This window comes from Mytilus galloprovincialis, chromosome 2 (genome assembly GCF_965363235.1).
Source record: "Mytilus galloprovincialis chromosome 2, xbMytGall1.hap1.1, whole genome shotgun sequence".
Lineage (NCBI taxonomy): Eukaryota > Metazoa > Mollusca > Bivalvia > Mytilida > Mytilidae > Mytilus > Mytilus galloprovincialis.
The window spans coordinates 110,910,079-110,917,679 of record NC_134839.1 but is presented as its reverse complement, the minus strand read 5'-3'; positions in this window follow the sequence as shown (position 1 = coordinate 110,917,679).

Below are 7,601 nucleotides of genomic sequence, written 5' to 3'. Positions count from 1 at the left end.
TAAGTTTAAAACTTTAAATTGGTTTTCACTCGCAATACTTAGGAGTGCGCCGTCATGTTGAATTTCTGGTTTCAACGGTTTCAACAGGTTCGAATAGTTCAATAACATCAAAAATTAAACACTACTTATAACTATAACACCCTTTTAATGAGAAATTTTAATCCTTTAAGTAACAGAATAATCTTCAAAGTGAAAGTTTTGACATGACGTTGTTGCACTAAAATATGTTTGAAGAGATTAATTGGATTTGTCTTGTTATGTATTTGAAAAGAAGAAAAAGCGGTGCATTTGAAGAGTTTTCATATTTAATTCGAAGTTTACGTTCGCATATATAAGATGGAGTAGGTAAACTTGGATTTGGGACCATAAAATTTCTAATTGAAAGGGTATACGTAACATTTCGAAACAATTATTACTGTTCTTTCAAATACTATCGTAAACGATTTCTAATCTATGATTTCATATACATTTATATATATATACCTCCAGTTGGAAACCCTTAGTGCTTTAATTGAATGTACAATAAGCGAAAATGGTCATATCAGTAATATTTCATATCAAACCCTTACTATACGTGCATTCTTCAAAAAGGTAAATTCCTATGATACCCTGTCATCCACGGTTTTGGGTGGGTTTCATGTTCCTCAGTATTTAGTTTTCTATGTTGTGTTTTGTCGATAGTTGTATGAGTTTGACTATTTCTTTGGTATTTTTCTCCTCTCTTTATAAGATTTTGTTGTAGACACTCTTACCCTGTTCCACACATTTGGTCCTGCTCTCTTTTATGTCATGCATTTATCTTTTTTTTTTTTTTTTTATAATCATGATTTGTATGTTGTTTATCTATTTATACGATTTGAACATCGGAAAACTAATGCTGTCTAAATGAATATTGTCTCGCACATGCTCAACTAATTTTCAGAATCAGTAACGGTTTGATCAAAAGCCAATTGAATACCCTGAAATAAAAAAAAAAACAAATAAAACAACGTAAAGTTCAAATATTTCAAAGAACAACTTACAAAAAGGAAATGTTAATTATCGAAGACGTTAGATACTGCATCCGCAAGTATTTTTTTTTTCAAAAGATAGACATTTACATTCTAGTTAATTTAATTGTGATTTTGATTTTTATGATGCTTAGATAATACTAGAATGCAGTGAACCACTTTAAAATCTTTGCCGTTGTTCCGGTTTAAATGAATGTTTCCTATTCTGGGTAAAATAAAAAGTAAGACAAAAGCTTGCATTGAAGCACTTATGTGTAATTGTACACCTGTCAAATACGGTCAGATTGCAAATTTGTCAAGAAAAACATAAACAACATCAGCTTTACAAATAAAACATGATAGTCTTTGTAAATATTTAGTAATATCCTTTTCGTCTTTTTTGTTTATAGATTGCATTTGTCTTTTGACCATTTTGTCTTTATTTGTTGACATAGTTGTTTGTTGTAAAAGTGATTATAATTAATATCATAACACAATGTTATTTATTGTACCTCATTTTTACGCTTTTACCCTTTATATGTGTTTGTTTTGAGCACACATTGTTGTCAATACAAAGGAATACTATGCAACTGTCAAGCAAGTGAGAGGTTTATCAAGCTATAAAACCAGGTTTAAAACCGCTATTTTCTACATAAGGCGATTTCTGTACAAACTGACAGTTATTTTCCATCGTTTGGTGAGTTTGAGCTTTTGATTTTGCCATTTGACAAAGGATTTTAAGTTTTAAATTTTTCTTAAAGTTCTGCATTTTTGTTATTTTACCTTTTAGCCAATGAGATAGGTATATTATTCGTAAAAGTAAATCAATATGTAGATATTTTAAAAGTTTAAGTATTTCACATCACATCTTTTATTGCAATATTATATACAAAACACAATCATGTTGTCATTTGCCTGAAAAGCTTACCAAGCCTTAAAAAATGATTATTCAAAAGGGATATAGTATGCTACTGTTGTCAAGTCATTTTAAAAAGATAACATTTTAATGGAATAAATATTGATTCACTTATAGGGTCTTTGCGTCGGAAATAAACACATTTATTCTAAAACAAGTCATTTGCATTATACGGGTTATGTTCTTCTCGAATATTTTATAGTGGTATGATACTAAATCCGTTACTCGAGGGATTGTGCTTGATTTTTTATACGATGAAGACGTAATCTTTCGATCAGTTTAATAGAAGTTTGGAGCTGGCATTACAGTAAATGCTAGTAGTAATTTGTTAATGTATGTTAAAGATTCATTATTGCTATGTTTGAAATTTTCTCCTTTTCATTTATATAACATCTAACTCGGACGTCTTTTAAAATGAGTTTAATTGTGCGTATAACTGTGTGCTCTTTTATTTCACATTGGCTATACGTAAAGAAGGAAGGTTGAGATCTCACAAAATATGTTTTACCCCGACGCTTCCATTCTCCAGTCCCAAGTCTTGAACCTGTATGCTTTTTTATACTGGTTCATTCATATATTTTTGAGATTGGTGTGATATCCAGACCATCTGAAGCTGGCCTCAGTGTGCAGGATTTTAGCATTGTGCTGAAGACCCATTGGTGGCATTTAGCTATTTTCTGTTCTTAAATCGGATGGTTGTCTAATTGACACATTCTCCCTTTCCATTATCAATTTTGATATCAAAACCAATAAGGTGAAAACGTTATTTGATTCTATTTAGTCCTAGCATGGTATTGAAATGGTGCCAATTAGCTGCACATTTGGGGCTGGAGGCCACAATATTTGAAAATCCAAACCTTAAATTGATATTGAAAAGATGACAAAGCAAAATAGGACCAAGAATATAGCTAGATCTAGACAAGGTCTTACTGAACTGATATAATAATTATGTGGTATGAGATCTTTTAAATTGCCTTGAATTAGATAATTAAATTAAAACATATATATGTAGTGTTCGACTTTTTTTACTTTAAATTAGTTAAAATTGTATGGTTTAGTTTGTATTAAGTGATAACAACAATATGCATTTAAACATTCATAACATAACACTTGAATGTAATGACAAATTAGTTTCCCATACCCTTTGAAATTGAATAAACATACTAATGAATGAATGAATGAATGATAACAAGCGAGAAAATGACAAACTATTATCCTTAATTATGCGTTTAATTCAAATATCTTTTATTAATGGGACAACTTAAATCATGAGAAGATTAACACATGCAGAAGTGTCCCAAAGTTCGTTATTGTAAACCGGGCCATACCTATAAAGTATTGAAAACACGACATTTTTTAAAATTTAATTTGATTGTATATGAATGACGACAGATTTAAATAAACCGTATGCAATTAAAAAAAAAAAGTAATGTAAAGACTTGCTAGCTAAGGGTAAGAGGAGTAAGCTATCCTTAAATTTTCTAATCGATCTTCTTCGACAGTCGATGAATAGTTGAACAGGATGTATGATATGTACATACTTTTTGGAATACGGGTTATTTAGTGATAGAACATTACCTATACATCTGAAAGAGAAATAAAAAAATAATCTTTGAAAGGTTTCTGTTTTCATTCTGCTCCTAATGAGTACAAATACCATGTTTGTCAGCAGTGCTTCACATCTAGCACCAATTGGAAAACCGACTGTCTGCTTTTAAAATTATCATTCTACCAAAATGTGCATCATTTTCAGTGAATTTGTTGTGGAACATAGTGTGGTTCTACACAATGTCTGTCGTGACTTTAAACGACAAATGTGTATCACATTGTTGTACATAAAACTTATGTTCAACTTAAATGAGCTGAAGTACACGATATTTCATTTGAACATCTTCTTTTTCTTCGGGAAGAATGGTGATACGAACTCAGTAAAATGATTGAAACATCTTGATGCTGTAAGTTTGTATTGTTGTTCAAAGATTTTTGTGAAATTTAGGGATCCCATATAAAGTATGAAGATTTTCATCGTCAATTTTATGTTAATATTAAAAAGTAAAATCACAAAAAAAACGAACTCCGAGGAAATTAAAAAAAAAGGGGTACAACAGTCAACTATTGTGGTATAATCTTAATCACTATGAAAACAAGCAAAAAGAACTCAAACGGCACATAAGCAGAATCGAATCACAAGAAGACGAATTAAAAGAAGACTTTTACCAGTTATTTAGATGAAAAACAACGTCAGTACCTATAATCTATACTTCAAGTCCATCGTGTATTATATTTGAAGTTGATACAGAATATTTATCAACAAGATATTGGTAACTTCCGATGAACTTTTTTAGAAAACGGACGAGTCGTTCTATGACATACTTAGGAGAGAAAAATGAATTTATGATTTTCTAAAATCTTTTTTTTCGGGAAAGACATTGGTATTCCCCTTTTGCTGCGAATTTTAAGTTCTGTAGTGATACATTTCAGATAATGGTTTTGCATCTAAAACAACATTGTTTAGTTGAATGTATGAAGATGTGGTATAAAAGCGAATAAGACAACTCTAAATTCAAGTCACAATTTGGAAAGGTAAACTATGATAGGTCAAATTACGGTCTTTATTCAGAGCCTTGGCTTTTACCGAACAGCAACATATAAAGGGTCCTAAATCTGACTAATGTAAAACCATAAAACAGGAAAACCAACGGACAAATCTTTTATCTAAAAAAAAAACAAGAAACGAGAAACACCATAAAAAAGGTAAAGTCACAAAAAGTACTAAAACCCTAGGAAAATTCAAAAAAGGAAAAACACTTTAAGAAAAACAAGTGAACATACACGGAACGAATAAATCTGATCTATTACACAATGGAAATACGAAATAAATAAAATAAGGGGTGTTATGTTAGACAAAATCAGAAAGACAACCATAGCCTTTGATAAAATGAAGCCAAATGAAACAACGTATAAAGATAAAACAAAATAAAATTGTAAGGTATACAGTCTATGTATGTACTGGTAGATTCGTCCTTTATTCGGAGCAAGCCCTCGAGAGCTCCAAAAGTACAGTAAAATCTGTTGATCTCCAGGTTAAAGGTCGGGGCAGCTTTGACCGACCGAGGTCCCAAAATTTTAACACAGTCATTGAGTACGGAAATATCTTTTTCCTAAAAACAATAGTGTTGTTCATAGTACGAAAACACTTATCAAAGCTGGAAAAATAAAGATACTTAACATGACATTAAATACATAATCATTAAATAACAAAAATGCATTACACATTGTATGAATAGGTCATATTAACACAAACGTACGATTTGAGAATACTCGCAATTACTACAAACTAGTTAAAAATCAAAAACATTAATAATAAACAATCATGCACCAGGAATAAAAGTGTTATCTGCTAGAGCAAAAACATATTTGTCGTGTATGTAACACAAAGAATTCACAGCCTCTGGCTTTTTGAAAAGATCAGAAACTCGTGAGCACAATGTTCATCGTAGATTTTGAATGAGCTTCTAAATGCATGAACAAACATTTTCTATCCATTTAGAATAAGTGTCCATTTTGGTTCATCTGGTTTTATCCTTTTACTGGCATAAATTTCAACAGCATACATCAGTAGCCTGAATATTAATCAGTTCGTGAACTGTAGAATAGGATACTTTGAGCCGTTGCCAATTGGTATTCTTAGATGCATTGCCACTTAAGAAATATCTGATCTGTCACAAATATGGAAATATAACAGAGACGTGCCTTCTCTTTTCACATATGTCATTTTACTAGAAGCACGTCTCCTCTGTTATAGATTTTAGCCAACTAGATACGTGCCTACTCAGAATTAGGTCTCATAATAGTAGCCTCATTCTCTACTGTGGTCGAACAACTGTATCACTAGCCTATCATTTCTGAGAATGTGAGTTCGAATCCCGCACGTGGCAATTTCGCTGTCTATAGGATTGGCAGCTTTCTTATCCAAGGTTGATGGCACTCTGTGGACACTCCGTCTGTATTCATTAATGCAAACTGACCGCCACGAAATGCATCTACTACGTATGTGATGCGTTGGCTCTTTTGTGGGTGTCAGTATATTAGAATAAGGGTAGCTCTGACATAGCTACAATAAGACATAGACCTGCTCACCCTTGTTCTTACTTTCAGTATCATTATTCTCTAAACATGTTTCATTCATGTCAAAAAATATCTGTGTTTCATTTTAGATATCTCTTAATGCATCATAATGTTCATCGGTAATTATAGCTGATTTATCATTATTGAAATTGAAACTTAAGGAATAATCACAGTTGAGGTTACTTTCATTTTTAATACCAAGCGGGGAAAAGTCTTGTAACGGTCTTCAAAAATGAAAAAAAGCCATTAGGTAAGCAACAAAAGCACCGAAAAACAAAATAGAAAAGAAAAAAGATTGGAAATCAAAACGAAATACAGTATACTAGTACAATTGTGAACGTAATTAATAGAGATTAATAATGTACTTTTACATAATCCATAATCCAAATGTCACGCTTGAAGATTAAAAAGTACTTTATGTAGGACTGAAAATATCAATTATTATGGTTAAGTGAATGCAACTCCTAAGTTGAAGAAAAGTCTAGACTAACATATTCATATGTGATTATATAAGCATTCATTAAATACAAAGTCTAAATCGTGAAGATAGAATTATTCATATTTTAAAGGGGGAAAAATATATTTGTCATCCTCCTCTTAGAAACATACTGTCAGGATAATATAAATCAACACTTGAATAATATTTATTTCCTTCCCTTTAAAATAGGTACATTATCTCATCACTAGTATTATTTTGACATTATACATGAGATATTAACAACCAAAAAATCGAGGATCGTTTATATTTTTGGTTTTGAGGTATTATTACACGATTGTAATATATATTTTTGAACGCCGTTTATTCATAGTATTTTGGAATATAACTTAAATGCTAGAGGTATAGGAGAGGGTTGAGATCTCACAAAACATGTTAAACCCCGACGCATTTTTTCGCCTGTATCAAGTCAGGAGCCTCTGACCTTTGTTTGTCTTGTGTGATTTTTAAATTTCGTTCATTTGTATATTTTGGAGTTTAAAATGGTGTTCAATATCAATGAACTACCACACATTTTTGTTTAGAGCTAGCTGAAGCACGCGTTCGGATGCGGGATTTTCCCGCAGTATAGAAGACCCATTGGTGGCCTTCGTTTGTTTTCTTTTATTTGGTAGGATTGTTGTCTTTTTTACACATTCCCCATTTCCATTCTCAATTTTGTACCGATGATGAAGATGAGGAACACAAAAAAGCATAACTAATATTAATTCATTAATATCATTAAATCATTTTGAAATTGATTACAGTAAATGTAAAAAAGAAAACAACCTTAATTTTTGAAATATTAAAGTTGTTTGGAAAGCTGATGAAACGTAACATCATTATGTAGTTCTGACACAAACAGGTACACGGCGGCAGTCGGTGGAAGTTAATAGTCTCAAAGAACACAACAGTAATAGCGAATATTATACGTCAGTGATTCGTACAAGGTGATTGTGCATCATAAATCTATAATTGAGAAAAGATGAATGTTTTACTCACTATTTTCTAACATTTAACCTGACCAAAGGGAAATGTAAATACAAAACTTGACTTTCAGGATGACGATGTTACGAGTAGGAACAACTACAAA